Raw genomic sequence first — 25,010 nt, 5'->3', positions numbered from 1 at the left:
TTCACTGCTTTCCTACGAATGACAGAAAACTTCTCTTTCACAGAAATTCAGAACTCAGTCCAGGGCAGGTCAATAAATCTCATCTTGAATACACGATTAGACTACAGCTCACAAAGTTCTTCCTCTTTTCTCAAAGTCCAGTTCTCAGGCTGAGCAGAAAAAAATTCAGAGAAAGGGTCCCTCACCCACTCATATACTTGTGTTGAAAGGGAGAAAAAGTACTGTTCAATTTTTTTTCTGCAGTTCTTCCAGGTGGCTTTCAATAAGGCTCGAGACTTTCTGATACCCTTTCTCGCTCTCAAGCCCAAACAGCTGTGGAAACATTTCAAGATTTCCTTTTGCAACATGATGTTTTCAAAGATTGTTTCCTTTGTAATCCAAGAATCATGTCACTTGAAGTCAAAACATTTTCTCCAGGGCCTCGTTCAACTGGTTAATATAATGAAGGATGTCTGCTAAGTAGGCTAGTTTCTGCAGCCATTCTTCACCTTCAAAGCACTCAGCAAAATCTGGCCAACTATTTTCTTGAAAGTGCTCCTGCAATTCACCTTTCACTTCGAACACCCAGTTGAGAAATTTTCCTCTGCTCAGCCATCAAATTTCTGATTGTAGCAGGAGATTGGTGTGCTCTTTGACCAGGTCTTCAACATTCTCAAATGAACTGGTCTATGTTTGATAAAGTTAACCATTTTTGTAGCATCATCCAGAAATTTTATCATTTCACCTCCAAGAGCTTTTGACATCAGCACCTTGCTGTGAAGAAAGCAGTGTGTTGTGACAATGTCAGGATTTTCTTTTTTTTTTAAAGCAAGAGAAACGAAACCTCTCATGGAGCCGACCGTTGATGGGACAACCATCAGTACAGATGCCTACACAGTTCCTCCAAGACAGATCTTTTGTTTCCAGATATGAAAAAACACTAAATATATCTTGGCCTTTGTTTGTTTCTGGCAGCTCTTTGCAAAAGAAAAATTTGAATTTCACCATCATTTACAAATCTTACAAATGCTACAACATAATTATTTATTGGAGAAATTTGTTGACTCATCAGCCTGGATTGAGAAGCTGGTGTTTTTCAGTTTATCACACAAGACCTCTTCAGCATCACGTGAGATGTCACCAATATGTTGTCATATTGTACTGTTTGAGAGTGACTGCATTCTCGCCCAAACAAACCACGCAAGAGCCCATTCTCGAGCACTTCTCAAGCACACAAAAGACGTGCTACAGGCTGCAGTCACAATTCAGCAAGGCTGCAAGGACTTTCGGGTTTACGGTCATTCTTAACAAAACAATGATCCTCCATCAGAAGCCCCCGCGTGGTGTTTACAACCCACCTCGGATAACCATTGAATATGGTCCTACTGCGCACTGCCATACTGGGCTGAGAGACCTCTAATGAGATTGCTAACAGGGTTGCTCAGTCACTGTCCACCACTGTGAGTGCTAAAGTTCATTGTGTAAAGTTTAAAAAATGACTTTTCTTTTTTGATTATGATCTCACACGGAACCCCGAGCGACCTCTTGCGGAACCCTGCTTGAGAAACCCTGGTGTAGCACTACACTAGTTATACTTCTTAAAACAGTTTTAGTGAACATGCTTTGGATATTGGACAAAGTCTTCACTTTCTTTTTGTGATAGAAAATTGAACAGAAAACTTCAAGTGGTGAAGAACTCTTTTTGTTTGTTGTTTATTTTGGTTTGTTGCCTATAAAGCTCAGAATCACATATTTTGTTTTAACTTTGTTAGGTGAATTGCAATACATTAGCCCACAGATGCTACTCCAGCTTTAACCCAACTTCTGCTATTCAGCACTGATTGTATCAGTAATAAAACTTAGTATGTGGCTGATCTCAACAACAAGAATCTTCTTCACACTGTTACCACCAGCAGATCTTTCCTCACATTCAGAAAGTTACATGCAAGTCAATTATCTGGCCTATTGTGCCAATCACTAAGCCATGAGAAATCTGATGGTATTATACAACAATCCCTTGTGCCACTTTATTGGCCACAGTCCATTACTTAGACATCTTCACTTTTTACAGCAGCACATAAAAAATTGAAATTAAAATTTTAAATCTGTTCTACAAATAAAAAGCCATCAAAGAGAGTATTTACAAGCTTCCCTGTAAAATTATATACTGGTGGCAATCTACTAATTTACCGTAGATTCCGGACTACAGAGCGCACCTGATTTTTAGCCGCTGGCACTAATTTTAGAAATAAAATCATTTTTTTAAATGTAAAGGCCGCACCGGATTTTAGGCCGCACCGGATTTTCGGCCGCAGGTGTCCCACGTTGTAATATGAGATATTTACACAGAAAGATATTACACGTGAGGATTTTTTTAACTTTTAATTAAATCCATATGGTAACAAAAACAAATACATATTGCAAATGCTTTTTTTCGAACCGTGCCCGTACGCGGCTACTTTTAAATATACGTTGCGTATACTTCTTTACTGAACAACATTCCAATATCTCCTAACGACTGGTAAAAAATATATATACTGCAGCCTACCAGGAAAAGTTATTGATACCTTTAACTTAAAAGCAGAGTTCGCTCGGATCCAAAGCCGCTCGCGTAATGCCGCTCCCCCCCCTCCTTTCCGTTTCATCGCAAACGGCATTTAAAAGCAGATTTCGCTCAGATCCAAAGCCGCTCGCGGAATCCGCTCCCCCCTCCGTCCCGTTTCATCGCAAACGGCATTTAAAAGCAGATTTCGCTCAGATCCAAAGCCGCTCCGCCGCTCGACCCCCTCCTTTCCGTTTCATCGCAAACGGCATTTTCCCACAAGACGCCGCGAAACCGGGTGTGTCGTCATAGCATCCCGCGATGTAGTACAGAAAACAAATATAGTTTAAACTAAGAGGGTAGGTAGCACAATGCTTCGAGTGTTTTCCATGTTGATGAGGGTGAGTACAAATGACTGATTTACAATAATTTAATTGTGAAAGTGCGCTTGATTTATCGTACAATTTCATTGGACCTCTGTGAACTACTCATCAATTTTATTGGTCTACTGTTACGAGGCAAAATGTTTACGAGGCGGCATGAAAAAAAAAATGCATTAGCCGCTCCGGATTATTGGCCGCAAAGTTCAAAGCTGTTCAAAATGTGGGAAAAAAGTAGCGGCTTAAAATCCGGAATCTACGGTACTCTCATGTGGCCTTGGAAAGATGTTTGCTCCCACCATCATTGTTATCTTCTCGAATTTTTTCACCAGGTGCTTCCTTGGTTCCTCAAAAGGCACACACATAACATGAATGAAACTGACTTTTTTAATAAATATTAAATTCAGTGATATCATTACCTGTCTTCATCTGATGGTGATATTTTCCCTCTGAGCTTCACTCCCTACAAACCCCCACACCCCCAGCTATGCCCAACCCAATCCATACCCTGCCCCCAGCAGCATAACCACACACACACACACACACACACACACACACACACACACACACACACACACACACACACACACACACACACACACACACACACACACACACACACACACCACACCCCCTTTCAACCTTTCCACCATTTTACTATACATTTCAAGGAAAGAGTTACTTGTGTTTAACATTTCATCCAGTTGATTTTCTGTTTGGAATAATATTACCCAATCATTTCAATTTCATCAAAAGAGCATACTTTTGTCTGATAGAGGAAAAATGATCTAAATTGACAGTCAATTCCAGTTAAAAGAATCTAATAAAGTCTCTCTGTTTCTCATTCACCCTCTTTAAATGTTGCCAGAAGTGTCATTGGTGCCACATTGAGCTCTTGGAGCAGAAGGGGAGGAAAGATAAAAGAGAATATTTGTTACAGGAAAACAGGCAACTTTGAACAAAAGTGAAAACGTATCTCACATTGAAAAGTTATGGAGAAATGAGGCAATGGAAACGGGTCTCTCCACTCACCGTGTCTGCATCAACTATCTATTTATACTAACCCTACATTCTCATCCCAGATCCTATCACTCACCCACACATTAGTGGCAATGAACAAGGGCTAATTAACCTACCAACCGACATTCTTCAGCAGACTGGAGGAAACCGGAGGAAAAACACAGGGAGAATGTGCAAACTCAACACAGACAGCACCTGAGACCAGGACTGAACCGAAGAACTCGTATTGTGAGGCAGTAGTTCTACTAGATGTGCCACCGTATACCACCCCTGAAGGGTACTGTCACAGTAAAGCAGCACAGCTGCAAGAACAGAATAGGACGTAACTGAAATTGATAAGATGGTAAACTAATTACTGCAGAAAATGATTAAAGTGTTAATTGCTAGGATTTCAACAGAGGTCAACCAAAAACTACATTGAAATTGTAGTTTTGAAGTATTAATAAATTAAAAGAACAAGACATGGACAGATGACCAAAAGCTTGGTTAAAGAGGTAGATTTCAATAATGACTACGTCCATTTAATGGATGGAGTTAAACATCCAAAGGCACTTAAGAGCAGCATTTGCAAACTCTGGAACTGGAAGCCATTAGAACCAAGTCGGGCAGATGACTGAAAACTTGGTCAAAATAATACAAGAAATAGGATGAGAGAGGTAGAAAGGGGTTAAGTTTAGGGCAGCAGTTCAGGAGCTAATGTTGTTGACCACAGAGTTCATTATTTACAAATGAATGAATTTGGACCAGAAGCAGGATATTATGCCACTCAGGTCTGTTCTGCCATTTATTAAGAGTACAACTGATCAGATTGTAACCTCAAATCCATATTCCCATCTACCAACAGTAATCTTTCATCCCCTTGATTATCAAGTATCCATTACTTCTGCCTTAAAACAATTCAAAGATTTACTTCTATTGCCCCTTTGGAAGTGAGTTCCAAATATGCACCCTGTGGTGCCATACTATCAGAAGGATATGTTTGCTCTGGAGAAGGTGCAGAGGAATTTCACCACGATGTAATTTGTAATTGGACTACCATTGCTACATGTACTGAAGTACAGTGAATAACTTTGTATTTGCATGCCATCCATACAGATCACTTCACCTCAGTACACTGAGGTGGTACAATGGAAAGCAGAAACAGAATGCAGAATAGAGCATTACTGGATGGATTGGAGGACCTTAGTTATGCAGAGAGATTAGACAGGCAGGGTTTATTTTCTCTCGGTCAAAGGAAGCTGAGGGGTGACCTGTTAGAGCTGTATAAATTTATAGGAGGCACAAATAAGGTAGATAGATAAAATTTCCACCCCTTTCCAAGAAGGACTACCAAAGACTAGAGAGTAGTTTTAAAGTAAAGGAAAGAAGTTTTAAAGGTGATTGAGGGGATTTTTTTTTAAACACACACATACAAAGTGACTGTTAGATGGAACTCACTGCCAGAGGAGATGTTGGAGTCAAATGCACAGTTTTTAAGAGACATCTATGTGGACACCTAAACAAACAAGACAAATAAAAATACGGATCTAATGTGGTCAAGTGGGATTACTTAGATGGGCAAAAAATTTGGTCATGATGCAGTGGTCCAAAGATCTTATTTCTGTGCTACACATCTCTATGATTCTAACTCTAAATGGGACATTTTACCAGCCCAGGACAGAAATTAGAATATGTAGACAATCTTTTCCTTAAGAAGAATTATTTCCTCTTCTGATCTAACATAGTACCGTAATTCACTACATGGATGAGACTCCGCCTCCCGCTTTCGGACATGTAAGACTCAGTTGCTTACTGTCCGCCTTTAATCTCTCCCTTTTCCAATTTAAACTTTGAAATTTCAACTTTATTCAGTCGAATTTGTACATCAATAGTTACGGCTACTTTGAAGACCACCAGATGAAATCCGGACCCATCTAATGGGAGATCTAAGAAGACCGACGAGTACGCGGAAGAACCCCCTTGGGTCAAGAAATCTCGAATCAGCAGTATCTGCACTGAAATAACTCAACTAAAAGAGAAATTTGAAGAAAAAATTGACTCTTTGAGCGTCGATCTTAAAGAAGTTAATTGAAATGCGGCTGATCTCTCTTCTCGTTTGGAAAAGGCTCAAAAAAGAATCGTGGATTTGGAAGCTTGATCACGTCAGAATAATATTCGAATTGTTGGATTAAAAGAGAAATCAGAATCTGCCGACACACTGGATCATTTTGCTAAAATGTTTCAGTCTTTATTTCCAGAGGTTTGTTCGCAACTCCCGGAGATCGAATCGGCTCACAGAACCAGTGCTTTAAAATCTTTGGATGAAGGTAAAAACAGGCATATTGTTGTGCCTTTCTCCATTTTAGAGACAAGGATCGCATTATTAAGCTTGCAAGAAAACAAAGAATATTTTCATTTCAAGGCTCAGAAGTCCGTTTTTTTGAAAATTTTCCACGTGAAATTGTTAAAACAACGTGCTGCTTTTGGTCCTTCTATGAAACTAGCTTTTCAAAAGAAGCTTTTTCCATCACTACAGTATCCAGCGAAATTAAGGATCATTATTAAAAATTCTGGAATTTGGATTTTCCATGATCCAGCTGAAGCACTGTGTTTTATTAACTCTTTGTCTGACGAGTCCGATGGCGAATCTCAAGTTTGAAGATTGAATGATTTATAATAGTTTGATGGTCTCGTGGTGTAAAGTGAAGAAATTGGAAGATTTGATGGTTATAAAAGTTTTTACCTTAAAATGTATTTTTATCTCTGAAAAAGTCTGGTTTGGAGGGTTTTAACCTCTGAAGATATAGCAGGCGAACTGTTGAAAGATCGTAGATAATTCTGAACCATTTAGACTTTTTTCTCTGTAGCATCTAAATGTACCAACTGCTTTTTTTGTTTCGTATGCTTTTGTAAAGTTTCTTTTAACTAATTATCTGGATTTTCTTACGTTTTAAAGAAAGACTGGACAATTTAAAGATGGCGATTTTTTTTCTTCTGTGCAAATATTTCAATGACGACGAATTTGAAGCCTGAAGTTGAATGACTTATAATGGTTTGAGTGTCTCGCGGTGTAAAGACTGATAAAATTGGAAGATTTGATGGTCACAGAAAGTCGTTATTTTAAAATGTATTTTTATTTTTGAAGAAGACTGGTTTGGAGGGTTTCAACCTTAGAAGATATAGTGCGAGAACTGTTGATAGGCTGTAGTTAAGTTTGAACCATCTAGAACTTTTTTTTGCAGTATTTAAATGAATCAATTGTTTTTTTTATTCTGCATGCTTTATTGAAGATCTTTTTTAAAGTAATTATTTGGATTTCCTTGTGTTTTAAAGACAGATTCGACAATTTAAAGATGGCAATTATTTTTCTTTTGTGAAAATATTCCAAGAATTGTTTTGGATGTGTTTTTCTTCCCTTATCTAATATTATGAAGGTTACTTTCAAATTGAAGGTTATTTGTTTTCACAAGAAAAACACTATCCTTCCAAGTTAATTATACTGAGATATACGTTGACTGAAATGAGATTTATATTCGGTAGAGGGAGATAGAGATTACTTTTTTATTATTATTTTTACTCAGCTAGACGGAGTTGTATTCGCGTCTATGCTTTTCTTGGGGCTTGCGTCGATTGACATCGACTTGTTTCTGGGCTTTGTAGTTTGGGTGTTTTTTTTTCTTTTTTTATCCCCATTATGGAATCCCGGAGCATACGCCAATTATTTTTATTGTTGTTCATCTCCGCCATTTTCGATCACTTTAACCTGACATGCGTCAAAATACTATTTTTTAGATACAAAGTTTCATGATGACATCTAAACAGTTAAATGTTTTAACTTGGAATGTTCGCGGTTGGGATCACCCTATTAAGGGTGATTTAAGGCTATAAATCGATTCCAGCCTGATACAATTTTTGCTCAAGAGACACATATCAGGGTATGTGATAAAAATTGAATTTTTAAATTTTGGAAGGGCCCTCTATTTCATGCAAATTCCCAGAGTAAAACTAGAGGTGTCTCTATTTTTATCAATTCTAATATTCCTTTTAGTCAGGAGGATATTATAGCTGATATTAATGATAGATTTTTAATTGTTAAAGGAATAATTTGTAATAAGAAAATAGTTTTGGTTAATATTTATGGACCAAATGTTGATGATCCCTTTCTTTTTAAAGCCATTTTTACTCTATTACCTGATTTAAATGAATATATGTTATTAATGGGTGGTGATTTTAATACTTGCTTAAATCCATTAATGGATAAGTCATCATCCAAACATCAACTTCCTAATCATTCTGCATCACTTATTAATTCCTTTTTAATTGATTATGGTTTAATTGAGTTCTGGAGGCATATGCATCCTAATGATAGAGAATATTCCTTTTTCTCACATGTTCATAATAAATATTCGAGATTTGACTATTTTATAGTCGACCCTCGACTTTTATGTAATGTTCAGAAATGTGAGTATGATGCGATTGCTATCTCTGATCATACTCCTTTAAATTTATTATTTGAATTGAAAGATGTTTCTACCAGACCATTTTGGCATTTTCCAGAACATTTTCTACAAAGTGCAGAATTTGTTGAGTTTATTGAAACTCAGATAAAAGAGTTTTTTTCTCTTTAATAATATAGGAAACGTCTCCAAGTTATTAATTTGGGATACATTGAAAGCTTACTTACGTGGTCAAATTATATCGTATATAGCTAAATTGAAGAAACAAACAAGAATGGAATTAGATAAAATTTCTAAACAAATTAAAGAATTGGATAACATTAACGCAATCTCTCCAAATGTTGTTTCATTTAAAAGAAGAGTAGAACTACAATCACAGTATAATTTATTATTAACATATCAATTTTATATCTCTGGGGATAAAACTAATAAGCTCGTAGCTTCCCAACTAAGAGCAGTTAGAGCTAAAAGACAAATTTTAAAGATTCGTAAAATCAATGGAGATATAGTAAGTAACTATGAGGATATTAATAATACTTTTCAAGATTTTTATTCTGATCTTTATAGATCTCAATTTCCTGCAGATTCCTCCAAAATGGAAGCTTTTGTACATAAGATTAAATTTCCACAAATTTCTGATGAAGATCAACAGATGCTTGATGCTCCAATTACCGAGCATGAAATTCAGAAAGCTATTTTATCAATGCAATCAGGTAAAGCTCCCGGACTTGATGGTTATTCAGTGGGATTTTTCAAAAAATTTGAAAGATTACTTTCTCCGTATCTTTTGGAAATGTTTCATGAATCCTTTGAGAAGGGTAATTTACCTTCTTCTTTTTATGAAGCATCTATTTCCTTAATTCTTAAAAAAGATAAAGACCCTGTTGAATGTTCATCATATAGACCTATTTTTCTATTAAATGTGGATGCAAAAATTCTTTCTAAAATAATGGCTAACCGCTTATTAAAAGCCGTTACTCTTTTTAATGTTCGGAGATTGATGAACATTATTTATTCACCATTATCTAAGCAACCTCAATGTGTCATCTCTCTTGATGCAGAAAAGGCATTCGATAGAGTTGAGTGGCCATACTTGTTCAAAGTATTAGAAAAATTTGGCTTTGGTAATAATTTTAATAGATGGATTCAAATGATCTATAAGAACCCTATTGCCATTGTCATTACTAACAATTATAGGTCTTCTTTCTTTTCACTGTCTCGTGGTACTAGACAGGGATGTCCATTAAGCCCTTTATTATTTAATCTTGTATTGGAGCCTTTAGCTATAACATTACGGGTGGCCAAAAACATTCATGGTATTTCTATAAATGGAACCGTACACAAGATTTCTCTTTATGCAGATGATCTTTTGATTTTTATTTCAAATCTTGAGGAATCAATTCCTAATCTTTTGGAAACACTTAAAGATTTTGGAAAATTTTCAGGACATAAACTTAATTTGAATAAAAGTGAATTGTTTCCATTAAATGCTCCTGTTAGTACATATAATGTTATTCCTTTTAGAATTGTTAATACACTTAGGTATTTAGGTATTATAATTACTAAAAAATATAAAGATCTTTATAAAGCTAATATAGTTCCTCTAGTAGACTCCATGAAATTATTATTTTCTAGATGGAATCCACTTACTCTTTCTTTAATAGGTCACATCCATGTTGTGAAAATGATAATTTTACCTAGATTTTTACATATTTTCCAAAATATACCTATCTTTTTAACTAAAAAAATTTCTGATTAAATTGGCTCTTATTTCTTCCTTTATTTGGAACAATAAGAGACCAAGAATTAACAAGCACCATTTACAAAAATCCAAAAAAGATGGAGGACTTACACTTCCTTATTTAAGACTGTATTATTGGGCTGTAAATATTAGACAATTATGTTCTTGGTTATACTGGCTCGATCAGAGCTTAAAAACCACTTTGGGTTGATTTGGAATTAAAAGCTGTTAAACAATTTCATTTAACTTCAATATTAGGAGCTCCATTATCATTACAGCTCTCTAAAATTCCAAATTTAAGTTTTTACCTGGTTATTAAACAATCTTTACGGATTTGGATTCATTTTCATAATTTTTAAAATTTTAAACAATTTAAGTTGTCTAGTTTTTTTATATCGAAACTTCTCATTTAAACCTTCAATAACCGACCCCATTTTTCTCCTATGGAAAAATAAAGGGATCCGTTTTTTTACAGATTTATTTTATAATGGTTGATTGATGACTTTTGAAGAGTTAATTAATAAATACTCTCTTGCTCATACACATTTTTTGCAAATATTTTCAAGTTAGTCATTTTTTACAATATTTACCTAAGTTTCCATACTTACAAGAATCTGATTTGTTGGATACCATTTTGAAATTGAATCCCTTAATGAAAGGTTCCATTAGCAGAATTTATAATTTACTCTTGTTACAAAAAAAGAACCTATCACTAAAGATTAAACAAGATTGGGAGAGAGAACTTGTGAATATGAGCTTTGTGAATGAAGATTGGGTTTGAAATTTGAAAAATGTAAATTCTTCCTCTATATGTGCCAATCACTGTCTAATTCAATTTAAAATTGTCCATCGTTATTATTTAACAAAGGAGAGACTACCTAAAATATTTCTTAGTGTAGATAATTATTGTGATAGATGTAAAACTGAAGTAGCTACTTTGTTACATATGTTCTGGTCATGTTCTTCATTAAAACTGTTTTGGAAATCTTTATTTTCTACAATCTCTAAAGCTTTGGAAATTAATTTACAACCTAATAGATTAACTGTTCTATTTGGAATAGTTCCACATGATATTCAGGGTATTTCATCTTCAGATCAACATGTAATTGCATTTGTTACATTGTTGGGAAAAAGGGCTATTTTATTAAAATGGAAAGATATCTCTTCCCCTACATTGATTGAATGGTTTTCTCAAGTCTCAGCTTAGAAAAAATTAGTAGAACTTTTGAACCTCGATTTGATTTTGAGAGAAGATGGGGTTCTTTTGCCAAATATTACCATTTAATCTGAATTATTCTATATGGTTTCCTTCTAATTTTATTATCTTTTTTTGTTAAAATGTGAATTGGCGGTTGATGATTTTTTTATATATATATTTAGAAGATGGTTAAATGTATTGCTTCTGGTGGTTGATTCCTAATGGGGGGTTTTTTGTAGTTAATGGGGTTTTTTTCCTTCTTTTTTCTATATATATTTTTTCATTTTTATATATTATGATTAGTTTTTTTTCTTCTTCAGCTCTATTAATTGTATACACATTAATTTGTTGATATTTTGTATTATTCTATAGTTGTAGAAAATTATGTATTAATAAAAAGATTCTAAAAATTCACTACATGGATGAATTCAATAAATTATTATTGGAAATTACATTGCAATATTTAGAATATAAGTGATCTGAATATCATTAGGACATAACTAAATGATTTGAAATATATTATAGAGATTAAATTCAAATAGAGTCATGGACTTATACAATGCAAAGCCAGGCCCAAGCTGACTCAGGTGCTCACCTGAGCCAGTACCATTTGCCTATGATTGGCGCATTTCCCTCTAAATCTTTCCCATCCATGTACATGTCTAAATGTCTTTTGAATTTTCTAATTGTAGCTGTATCTACCACTTCCTCCATCAGCAATAAAATAAGAAAGACACACACAAATATATATTTTCACATCACAATATTTACACTCAGTGGCCACTTCATTAGATACAGGAGAGGAACCCATGTGGTCTTCCGCTGCTGTAGCCCATCCACTTCAAGATTTAATGACTTGTGTATTGAGAGATGTTCTTCTGCACACCACTGTTGCAATGTGTGGTTATCTGCGTTACTGTCTCTCTCCTGTTAGCTTGAACCAGACTGACCGTTCTCTTTAGACCTCTCTCATTAACAAGGTATTTTCACCCACAGAATTAACACTCACTGATATTTTTGTTGGGTGTCTTTGCACTATTCTGTATAAACACTAGAGACCGTTCTGAATGAAAATCCCAGGAATTCAGCAGTTTTTGAGATACTCAAACGACCCCGTCTGGCACCAACAATCATTCTGTGGTCAAAGTCACTTAGATCACATTTCTTCTCCATTCTGATGTTTGGTCTGAAGAACAACTGAGCCCCTTGACCATGTTTGCATGCTTATATGCTTTAGAGTATGTGATCTGAATATTGTACTGCCACGTGATTGGCTGATTAGATATTTGCATTAACAAGGTATACGGATACATAATAAAGTGACTACTGAGTGTATACCATACAATAAATCTTTCCCAAAAAAAATTTCTGAAATCTTTTTCCTGCAGCTTGAAAGATCAAATACCCCCTTTTTTAAACACCAAACAGATTTTTAAAGAAAAGTGATAGAGAATTAAGTGATAATACATGTCAGAAGCATTTGCAAGAGTAAATTAATTCAGTATGCACCAATCCTCATTTAATGTATTAGTCTGCAATATCATTAAAACCAGACCATGCATTCACACTCACATGACCACACACACACACACACACACACACACACACACACACACACACACACACACACACACACACACACACACACACACACACACACACACACACACACACACACACACACACACACACACACACACACCCATGGGCTTACGTAATTTGAGATGTAAAACAAGAATGCTCCAACTTACTTTACACGTACCCATTGTATATCCAATGGCAGAAGGAAAGATCTCATCACATTTGTGTAAACTGTGTAATCAAGCCTGGTACGTCCCATTTCAAAATGTTCAGAATTATATGTTAATGACTTGGAATTCTTGCCTTTTCATATTTGCTTGAAAAAGTGATCCTAGTCCAAGATCTCTCTACCAGATCTCTAAATAAAATAAACTCTTGCCTCACAATGCAGTAAAAATCTGATTAGGCACCCTCCACAAGCAAGAAACATATATGGTAGCTTTCTTAATGTTAAACCAGCTAATATTAACCAGCATACTTCTAATTTGTGACTGAACCTGATCTGCATAATACTCCCTCTCACTGCTTCTATTGATAAGTGGGCAACATTCTGCCACTGACTCCAGTTGGCCATCTCAACAAAGTCCTGGTCATATTGAGTGCGGTTGCTTCAAATTAAGATAACTTTGAAAACTTAACATAAATGAAGGAATGAAAGTAATTTTGTGGTGTTCAATTTTAATACAGTCCACCACTTCAGGTAAAAAATAATTCATTTAAAACAATTTTGAATGGAGATACCCTGACATGCAACAATTTTCAGTGAAACAATTATTTTTTCATTTTTCATAATACGAGCATCATTGATTAGACCATTGTTTACTGTCCACCCGTAATTGTCATCAAGAAGATAGCAGTAAAGATGCTTTCTTCAAGTGCTACAGTTCTTCTGATGACAAGTACATTCATTCCACCTCTGAATACTGATATTCAGATTTTAACCCAATGGCAATGAACAAATAATAACATATTATATTTCCATATTTGGATGGAGAGAGATTTGGAAGTGAACCAAATGGTGTCCAAATGAATTGCAAACTAACGCTAATCTCAAGACATGGCAATAGCCACTCCTTGTATTATACGCTATAAATTCACTTCCAAAACTATTGTATAAAAAAAATCCTCTTTCCAATTGGACTAAGTATTTCATTCAATGGAAATCCAATGCCATGTACACAGAACACTCAGTCTTAATGTATACTGATTCGACTTTGAATTGTGCCTACTATGCCTACTGTGCCTACTATTCCTTATATCTTGTTGGAAAACATCACTCTGGGGAGCATAGATTTTGTCATCATTATGAAATGGTCAAACACATCCTTTTACAATATAAGGTTGAAAGAAAGCAAATGCAGGCTGCATTACTAGCTTTGAGGGTTGACAGCTTTCATTTAGAAACTTTACTGAGTTATGGAAGTGACTTTAATTTAATTCACAATATTGTCCTTCATTATTTGCTTACCTTTTGGGGGTAATTTAGTTTTCATTTGGTAAAGTAGTAGTAGCGGTTTTATTTCCCAACCCTCTATACCACACTCCACTCCAGATGATGGCAGAAATTCACCTTAACGTTGGATTGCCAACCGCCATTAAAGTCAGAGGAAGAAGTGTCAGGTTGAGACTAAGGCAGCTATGTTTTACAATAATGTGAGGACTGGGGGAAAACAGAATTTACAGCATCTGATATGGGAGCTGTTACATGTCAGAACAATCACTCAAATTGTCCGAGCTGGGGACTGCACTGTGGCACTTAGAACAAGATAGAATTACAGAAAGGTAAAAAAAAAATCTCTTCCCACACAAGATCAGTACAATCTTACACAGCATAAAGGAGAATCATAACTATTTACAAATTTCATGCAACAACCACTTGTAAAGACAGCAGCAGTGCATTGTTGAGTCAATGAAATCTATGCGATGTTCTGAGTTCTGGGCCCAATTTATTGGTTCCTCTGTTGTACAATCAGAGCACCAAATCCATAGTGCAATGAAGCTGCATAGTGGGTGCACAATATAATTCAAATACTTCTCTAACCAGGAATTAAATCTCCTTTGACTATGTTCCAAAAAGCATACTTCAGATGATTTATTTGTCAATTAAATTTTAGAGCCTTCAATAAACCTTTGGTCTTCTGGACCCTCAAACACGAGTGTCTAGGGGTTTACACTGTCCATAATTATTGCTGAGCTGAAAATATCAGTGAACAATTTGTAATTGATTGCATGAACATGTTTAACAATGTAATTATCCTGACCTTTACCAAACCACTCATGCCAGGAGTGAACCCAGTTTACTACAATTGCTCCATCAATTAGCACAGTACTCTCATTGGACAACACAAGTGTCAGAAAACTTCACTCTCTTTACTATTATTAGGAGATTTTTGTTGCCAAGGAAGAAGAGATGCATTATTAGTTTTCTGAAATTCCGTTCTAAAAAGTAGGTCATAAAAAATAAAACCATAACTCTTGCATTGTATACTGCAGACAACAGCTTCACTCCTAATGTGATCCAAGCTACTCATCATCTTTCTAATACAGAACCTTCATTGCATAAAAACCCCTCATGCACTTCAGAATCAGAATCAGGTTTATTATCACCGGCATGTGTCACGAAATTCATTGGAACATCCTCAATGGTTGATGCCTAGTACAAAAGGAAATATTAGAACAAAAATATTTTAAGAAGTGTCCAAAAGGTAAAAAGAGGTGATTGATGGAAAAATTTAGAAGGAAGGTCCAGAATCATTGAATTGTACAGCATGAAAACTGCCCATTCAGCCCACCGAGCCAAAGAGTCACAGTGTTATACAGTACAGGAACAGGCACGTTGGCCCAACTTATCTGTGCCAACCGACTGACCTCGTCCCGTTTGGCTCATATCCCTCTAAATTTTCCCTTTGCATTCACCTGTCTAAATGTCTTCAATATTTTAGCTTTTGCCATTTCCTCTAGTAGCTTGTTCCCCTATCATCGTAAACCTGTGTCCTCTAGTTTGACAGTCCTGTGAAAGGACTGTGACCATTCACCTTATCTACACCTCTCCTGATCTTATATACTTAAGGTCAGCCATCTGCCTATCCAGTATCTCCTTAATATTCAAACCCCTTTTTTTTGCAAATTTTTGTCATTTATAGTAATTTTATGTCTTTGCACTCCACTGCCATCACAATGCAACAAATTTCACATCATCTCAGGCACTGATAATAAATCTCAATCTGATTCAGTCCCAGTAACATTCTCGTGAATCTTTTCTGCGTCTTTTCCAGTTTAATAACATTATTCCTATAGCTGGGTGACTAGAACTGCATTCAATACTCCAAGTACAGTTCTAACATGTCATCCCCACTCTTGTACCCCGTGATGAAAGCAAGTATGTTGAGCACCTTCTTTACTACTCTGTCTGTCATTGGTGTAATATATATTGTAATTTACAGCATTTCTGTATTGCACAATACTGCTTCTGCAAAACAGCAAATTTTACAACATATGTCAGTGATACTCAACCTGATTCTCATTCTGGCATTGTAAAGTCTTTCCAGATAGAAGTTTAAAAAGCATGGGTGGAATGGTGAGTGAACAAGACTTGGTGCAAGTTAGATACAGGAACTTAATCTTCGTTTTCACTCTGGTTTATATAGCACCATTGTTCTTGGTCTGAGTGGTATGTACTTAAGTCTAGAGACAAAAGTACAAATGTCATCAAAATGTTTCCAGACTGGAAACTTCCAGGAAGATGGCAGTGCACTCCGATACATCAGCTTCTACTGGGTCAACCAAAGGTGTTATTGTCTTTTTTTAAAAATGCTACAATCCTTATAGATGCTGCCTGGCCTGCTGTGTTCCACCAGCATTGTGTGTGTGAACTTTTAACAGACCATTGTTTGGAAGATTATGGGCCAAACATGGGCAAATGGAACTAGCTTTGGATGGAGCATCTTGGTCAATGTTGACCAGTTGGTCACAGGGCCTGTTGCATGCTGCATAACTCCTGGATCTGAAGAAAAAAAATGTCTTGCTGTGATTACTATTGGTGCCTTGGTAAGACAGTGACTGGAATACTCAGTACAACTTCAGTTTTCTTAACTAAAAGAGGACATACTTGCAATGAAGGAAGTGTAGTGATCAACCAAACTGGTTCCTGCAATGCTTTGCTGAGAAAGACATGGAAGAAACAAAATTCCACAATCTGAGACAACCAAAATCAAAGGGTATACACAACAGGAACAAATACACAAAAGGATACTGGACTCTGGGTCTGACAAGCGCGATCTCAGTAAAGCACAAGGTCATACTGTGCCATACTATAAAGAACAAAGCATCATGCTGATGAAAATGATTACTTCAAGAAGTAACAAAACTGACCTAATCTATTATATCCAAATGTTTGGATGGAGCGAATAGCTGATTTAAATATACACCTCTGTTGTCCTCCAAGTAATCCACCCCAAACAAAGTACCAATCAACTTGAAAAGAAAGCTTGAAACAAAACTTCAAGTGATCCAGCAGGAGGTGTAAATAGCCACAGTCATTGACTGGGTGAACTCCACTGTGGTGACAAAGAAAACTAATATATAGTTAATAGTTGGTCTCAAAGGACGGAAGTCAGCAATTAACAGAGACTACCATTCAGATGCAACCTGAGAAGAAACTGCAAAAGCTATTGCAAAGCTCAAACTTGTAAGAGAAACTTGATGAGGGATCTTTACTGTTGACAGCAGTTAACTCACCATTTAGAAAACATAAGTATGTGTATGATTTTTGGTCTCAAATAAAGCCAGGGCAGAGTTACAACTCAAGGAGAAGAGCCTAATAGATGAGTCAAAGGAACAGTATATGTGGCAGATGTAGCCAGATCAATGAAGTGAAGGACAAAGCTTGTGTCTATCAACTTCACAAGATAGCAGAAAGAATAGGCTCAAGCCAAATGATGGCAATGCTTCAATAATGGGAAAACATGTTAGTTCTTTGGATGGTTTGCATGACAGTCAGAGAAAAGCTAAACTCCAAAAAAAAGTCACACCTACATTTGAGATGAACACACCGAACCACAAAATGGAATTAAGCAGCTTTCTGGGGCTACTCCAATACAGGACTTTTTTTTCATTCCTCAAACGTCGGAACCCAAGAGAACAAATAAGATACTGAACAACTGAGGTCACAATCCCCTGAGATTGTCTTTTACAAACCTAAGAAAGTAGTGTGCAATGAGGACACCAAATACACTACATTATTTTAAAAAGTCACTTTACAGCAACATGCCTCTACAAAAATTCTGGGACAACAGAACACAAAATAATTGCACCTAAAGTGCACTAGTAACAGCTAGGCGCATCAACGTAGAAGAGAATAGTTGCTGTTGGATACATCCGGTTCTATCTCCACTGAAAGAAATTCATAACCCATAGAACAAATTGACAAAAAAATCCTGATGCAGATCTCCAGCTAAACTATGATTACTCATGATGCTTTGCGGTTATAATTTCGTTCTGAAATACATAACGGGGGAGAAAAATAAGATGCAACGTATATCTGTTACCACAGGCAAAGCAGGAGATGAGAGATAATAGACAATAGGTGCAGAAGTAGACCATTCGGCCCTTCTAGCCATTTTGAGATCATGGCTGATCATCTACTTTCAATACCCGGTTCCTGCCTTGTCCCCATATCCCTTGATTCCCCTATCCAACCTATCTAGCTCCTTCTTGAAAGCATCCAGAGAATTGGCCTCCTCTACCTTCCGAGGCAGTGCATTCCAGACCCCCACAACTCTCTGGGAGAAGAAGTTTTTCCTTAACTCTGTCCTAAATGACCTACCCCTTATTCTCAAACCATGCCCTCTGGTAATGGACTCTCCCAGCATCTGGAACATATTTCCTGCCTCTATCTTGTCCAATCCCTTAATAATCTTATATGTTGCAATCAGATCCCCTCTCAATCTCCTTAATTCCAGCGTGTGCAAGCCCAGTCTCTCTAACCTCTCTGCATAAAACAGTCCAGACATCCCAGGAATTAACCTCGTGAATCTACGCTGCACTTCCTCTACAGCCAAGATGTCCTTCCTTAACCCTGGAGACCAAAACTGTACACAATACTCCAGGTGTGGTCTCACCAGAGCTCTGTACAAATGCAAGAGGATTTCCTTGCTCTTGTACTCAATTCCCTTTGTAATAAAGGCCAACATTCCATTAGCCTTCTTCACTGCCTGCTGCACTTGCTCATTCACCTTCAGTGACTGATGAACAAGGACTGCTAGATCTCTTTGTATTTCTCCCTTACCTAACTCTACACCGTTCAGATAATAATCTGCCTTCCTGTTCTTACTCCCAAAGTGGATAACCTCACACTTATTCACATTAAACGTCATCTGCCAAGTATCTGCCCACTCACCCAGCCTATCCAAGTCACCCTGAATTCTCCTAACATCCTCATCACATGTCACACTGCCACCCAGCTTAGTATCATCAGCAAATTTGCTGATGTTATTCTCAATGCCTTCATCTAAATCGTTGACGTAAATCGTAAACAGCTGTGGTCCCAATACCGAGCCCTGTGGCACCCCACTAGTCACCACCTGCCATTCCGAGAAACACCCATTCACCGCTACCCTTTGCTTTCTATCTGCCAACCAGTTTTCTACCCTTGTCAATGTCTTCCCCCCAATGCCATGAGCTCTGATTTTACCCACCAATCTCCTATGTGGGACCTTATCAAATGCCTTCTGAAAATCGAGGTACACTACATCCACTGGATCTCCCCCGTCTAACTTCCTGGTTACATCCTCGAAAAACTCCAACAGATTAGTCAAGCATGATTTACCCTTGGTAAATCCATGCTGGCTCGGCCCAATCCTATCATTGCTATCTAGATATGCCACTATTTCATCTTTAATAATGGACTCTAGCATCTTCCCCACCACCGATGTCAGGCTGACAGGTCGATAGTTCTCTGTTTTCTCCCTCCCTCCTTTCTTAAAAAGTGGGATAACATTAGCCATTCTCCAATCCTCAGGAACGGATCCTGAATCTAAGGAACATTGGAAAATGATTACCAATGCATCCGCAATTTCCAGGGCCACCTCCTTTAGTACCCTAGGATGCAGACCATCTGGACCTGGGGATTTGTCAGCCTTCAGTCCCATCAGTCTACTCATCACCGTTTCCTTCCTAATGTCAATCTGTTTTATTTCCTCTGTTACCCTATGTCCTTGGCCCATCCATACATCTGGGAGATTGCTTGTGTCTTCCTTAGTGAAGACAGATCTAAAGTACTTATTAAATTCTTCTGCCATTTCTCTGTTTCCCATAACAATTTCACCCAATTCATTCTTCAAGGGCCCAACATTGTTCTTAACTATCTTCTTTCTCTTCACATACCTAAAAAAGCTTTTGCTATCCTCCTTTATATTCCTGGCTAGCTTGCGTTCGTACCTCATTTTTTTCTCCCTGCATTGCCTTTTTAGTTAGTTCTGGAAATGAAGATAAACTACCTAATAAATGCGGCAGTAACAAAGATGAGTAAGATCTGACCATAAAAGATGAGGATTGCAGATACACTCTCAGCAAGCAATTCAGATGGCTGAAAAAGAGGAAACAAACCAAAAGATGTTATAAATCAAAGATGACATCCACGGGTAGATGGTGGTCTACTTACTACCCATATGCAAAATAATCAGAAGCATAAGAGTGCAAAGAGAATTACTCTAAAAAGGTGTATTAATGTCACATAAACATTGAATCAGAATCAGAATCCTGTTTATTATTACTGACGTACGTCGTGAAGTTTGTTGTTTTGTAGCAGCAGTATAGACATAAAAATTACTACTGGTTACAAATAACTAAATGGTGCAAAGGGGAATAATGAGGTCGTGCTCATCAGTTTGCAGACTATTAGAAATCTGTTGGTGGAAGGGAAGAAGAGTTATTGAAAATGCAAGGTCTGGAGGCAATTCAGAAGAAAATCCCTCAGCTAATTTCTAGGAAGACAAGATCAACCTATCACATCAGCGAAGAAAGATCTGTATTCTCTGAAATTCATAAAAATGAAGGATGATTTTTCAGAACATACAAGGTGCTTAGGAATCATGTCAAGGTAGTTATTGAAATGCTTCCACTGGTAGGCGAATCTTGAATAAGGGTAGATAATTGCAAGATGCATGGACAATCATTTAATGCCAAAGTACCCAGGGACTTCTTCTCACCATTTCTCTGGAACTCTCCACATTAGGGGTGCGGAGGCTGGATCACCTGTGGTACTTGAAGAGGAGGCAACGTTTCTGTTTGAAAGTTCAAGGAATCTTGGGCTCTATGGAACCGACACAGAAGAGCATTTGAGGTCTTGCATATATCAGCCATGATCAGTTTGAATGATGGCAGGTTCGTAGGGGAAGATTGCAATCTTCTGCTGCAATTTTCCTACGTTCTTGTGTACACAGTATTGATATACACAAATACATAGATAATGGTTTGAACCCAATTCCCGAAATACAAAAAATGCAAAACAAAAACAGATGTCTCATCATTCCATGACAGTGAACTGGTCCACACATAACTAAGATTGATAACTCCGTTGCAGTGAGTTTCTGCTCATCAAAGACAACAACCAGTTTGAATCCTGGACACCAACCAAGAGATCCCAGAGAAAATGGTTTGTTCCAATGAAAATCAATTCAACTTGGAGAATACTTGACTCCTTCAAATCATTCTCAGTAGATCTTTCATACAATAATATATCAGGCTGTTTCTATGAGTCCTCTGCCATGTTCTTATTACTCTTCATAAATTATCTTTCCTCAGTAGGGGACCACGCTTGCCTCCAGTGTTCTTTTCAACTTACATATATAAAATCAATCTATAAAAGCTCTTTATGTTTCTTATGTTTCTACATCTACAATCCCTCTTTTTGGTCCATCCTTACTCATACATAAAATGTTCCCAATCCTCAGGCATTAGGAGATCATACACCTATAGAAAAATCTGGAGATCAATACTTGTGACCTCATCTAAGGAGAAACTGTTTCATCAATAAATATGCAGAAGGGACCCTTGTTAAATGCAGAGACTGAAAGGGTAACCCTTACTGCCACTGCAGGCCACACCTTTTAAAACTGATACAAGTCACAAGCCAAGCTACTGAATGGCACGAAATAGAAAACAATTTGCCAACCTCTTCCACAACACTGACGCACAAGTTTGCTTGGTAGAAATGTAAAAGAATGCCAAAACCATGTCAATAAAGGTAAGTCATCATAAATTGTAGAAAGGACAACCATGCAAGTACAGGATCCACAAACATAAATATGAAAGCCAATAAAGTTAGCAATTAATGAGGATACCCAAAAGTTATATGTAATCGAGACCAAGATAACTCAACAAACAAGACAACCCAGAGCTACAGCTCTGAGGGAGAGGAGCAAGTTCCACATCACTCGTTCAACTCAATGCAGCAATTCATCTCCGAGAGGACAACATCTAAGTCCACCAAATGGAAATATAACCTTTGAACAGCCTTGCAATTGATGTTTTCAGAAGCACTGCAAGTGTTATTGTTCTGGGCAGCAAAATGGACCCAGTGCCTACCTCCATTTCAGTTTGTATGGGGTTCACATGTTCTCCATGTAACCACATGGCTTTCCCCAGGTAGGCCAGTTTACTCCCATACCCAAAAGACATCTGAGTCAGATTACTTTGATACTAAAAATTACTCCAAAGCTATTGGTCAGAATAGAATCTGGGGGGAGTGTTGCAGAATAGGCTATAGAGAAATAAGCAGTGAATGAGATTGCTGTGAACTGACACAGATTTGATTGGTTGAAATGTGTTTATAAGGACATGTGAAAGAAATATTGATGATCTGTTTTAAAACCAAGAAGACAGTTTTTAAAGTTGTAATTTCAGAAAGATTAAAAGCTATATACACATTACTCCATATTATTCACTGAGGCACTATGCTCCCTGTAGAATAAAAACGTTTTATCTTTTAAATACACGCAGCCTGTGTAATCTAAAAATAATAATGTGGCCACCGATTTGAGTCTTAAAATGTAAGCAAGATCTGAGCTCTGAGAATAAGATGCCAACTGCATATTTTTCTACAGTGCGTTGGGGGGGGGGGGGTACAAAGAAAGTTCGTAAAGTTTAAATAAGTATGCATAAGAATAATGGGATAGTTTCATTTAAGTGCCGGTGCTTTCACTCACCAGAGCTGCCATTCGTTTTACATACAACTATTAATTCCGACCTTAAAGTACCGTTAGTGGCAACTTAATAAAACTTTTCTGTACGTGATGGGAGATTCCCGCCGTATCCTGCAATCCACTAGTAGTTAGAAGATAAGGAGCTAATTTAAAAACAAGGAACAAAATATTACAAGAGAGCTGCTTTGCAACTTTCTGCCTGTCAATCAGAGTGAGCAGAGCCGGGCCGAGCGGCTGCTGCACACCACGGCAGCGCCAGAAATCGGTGTCGCGCTGTCTTGCTCGCCATTCATCCGTCTCTCATGCGAGTCGGAAAGGACACAGTTTGTTCATAACTCAGTGCCAGGCCTGGGAATAAGCCTGGGTGTGGATTGAATCAGATGACCGGAGAAGATGCAAGGATGACCTCCTCCTCCCTCGCCCTCTCAAGTTACAGTCATCTCCCGGCTGACCCTCTCCTCACCGGGAAACGCTACCTCCAGCCCGCATAATTACCAGCACATAAGGCTTCCCGAGTCCGGACAAAGGCTTAAGAGGACTGGCCGCCGCTTCCTACCTTTACTCCTTCTCCCTCAATGTCGGGCTGCGATCGATCACCTGGCGGCTGGAGATCGGTTAAATGACAGAACGGCCGGGGGCGCGCCCGAGCGAGGGGAGAACATCCAGGGCAAGCGCGCTCCCTCCGCAGACATATGCAAAGGTTAATGTGGAGGATCAAAGCAGTGCTCACTCGGCGGACCCACTTTGACACAGAGGCACTGAGGAAACCACAACGGTACGCTCACAATGATACATCATGCACAGGGAGAGTCATAGATAGAACATTCGTAGTGCACAACTAATGATGCATCTATGGGCATAAACCTATCAATCATGCTTAGGAAGTGCTGCAGGAAAATAGATAATAATCAATCATATTTGTGGTGATCCCATGAAAGAAGCGATTGCAAGATTTACAGCATACAGAATCACATGACGGATGAAAATAAAATAAGATGCCTGAATATCAAATAATATGAAGAACAAATAATAGAACACACCTTTTTGTGAACAGTGCGTCATTCACAGTAGAGAGTTCATGCTGATAACTTTGTGATTTATATGTGGATGGAGAGACTGCAGGCAGCTCAACAACTCACTGGCAGCTATGACAAGTATGTTCTTAAATGCTGCACAAGTCTACTACAGTCCTAAAACCCAAGGCCCTACTCCAGTGAGCAGCAGAGAACTCATCAGTGACAGAGAACAGTCCTCGTCCATTGTAAGAAGTTTGAAGACCTTCTCAATTGCAGTTTCTGATTCCATTCCACAACAGCCTATCCAGGCCAGTCTGGCCATCATTAATCTGTTGAATTCGTTGCCACGGGCGCTTGTGGAGGCCAAGTCATTGGGTATATTTGAGGCAGAATTTGATAGATCCTTGATTGGTCAGGGCATGAAGGGATACAGGGAGAAGGCAGGAGACTGGGGCTGAGAGGGAAAAAGGATGATAAAATGGGGAGCAGACCAGATGGGCCGAATGGCCTAATTCTACTCCTAGGTCTTATAGTTTTATCACTGACTCACAAGGTGTAGAATGCAACACATTAAAAATAACAAAGCGTCTAGAGCAGATCTCCACTGAAATCCCACAACTCAGCAATGAAGAACCTCAGTCTCAAATCCATGTCCTCATCACCCACATTTAGAATAAGGAGGACATTAAAATTTCTTCCCTGTTTTATTTAGTTTACTTATTTAGAAATACAGCATGAAACAGGCCCCTCCAGCCTAATGAGCTACACTGCCCAGAAACCCATCTATTTAACTCTAGCCTAATCACAGGACAATTTACAATGACCAATTAACCTTCTAACTGGGTTTCGTACAAACTCCTTACAGACAGCAAGAGGTATTGACATTCAAAAGTGGCACTGTACACATTAAACATA

The 25,010-nt window shown here is 37.7% G+C and overlaps 1 protein-coding gene across 7 annotated transcripts in view; it reads right to left on the bottom strand.

Annotated features, from left to right (window-relative positions):
* Positions 1-23,864, bottom strand: part of ldb2a (LIM domain binding 2a) — a 508,992-nt gene extending 485,128 nt beyond the window's left edge. Inside the window, exon 1 of one of the 7 annotated variants that reach the window (XM_073064965.1) lies at positions 23,636-23,864. The gene's annotated coding sequence lies outside the window, so the exon portion shown is untranslated. The remainder of the gene's footprint in view (positions 1-23,635) is intronic. The other 6 variants (XM_073064964.1, XM_073064961.1, XM_073064962.1 and 3 more) reach the window with 6 other exon arrangements.
* Between the last annotated feature and the right edge of the window lie 1,146 nt (positions 23,865-25,010).

The sequence above is a fragment of the Hemitrygon akajei genome, chromosome 13 (assembly GCF_048418815.1).
Source record: "Hemitrygon akajei chromosome 13, sHemAka1.3, whole genome shotgun sequence".
Taxonomy (NCBI): domain Eukaryota; kingdom Metazoa; phylum Chordata; class Chondrichthyes; order Myliobatiformes; family Dasyatidae; genus Hemitrygon; species Hemitrygon akajei.
This window is presented reverse-complemented; position numbering and strand designations above follow the sequence as displayed.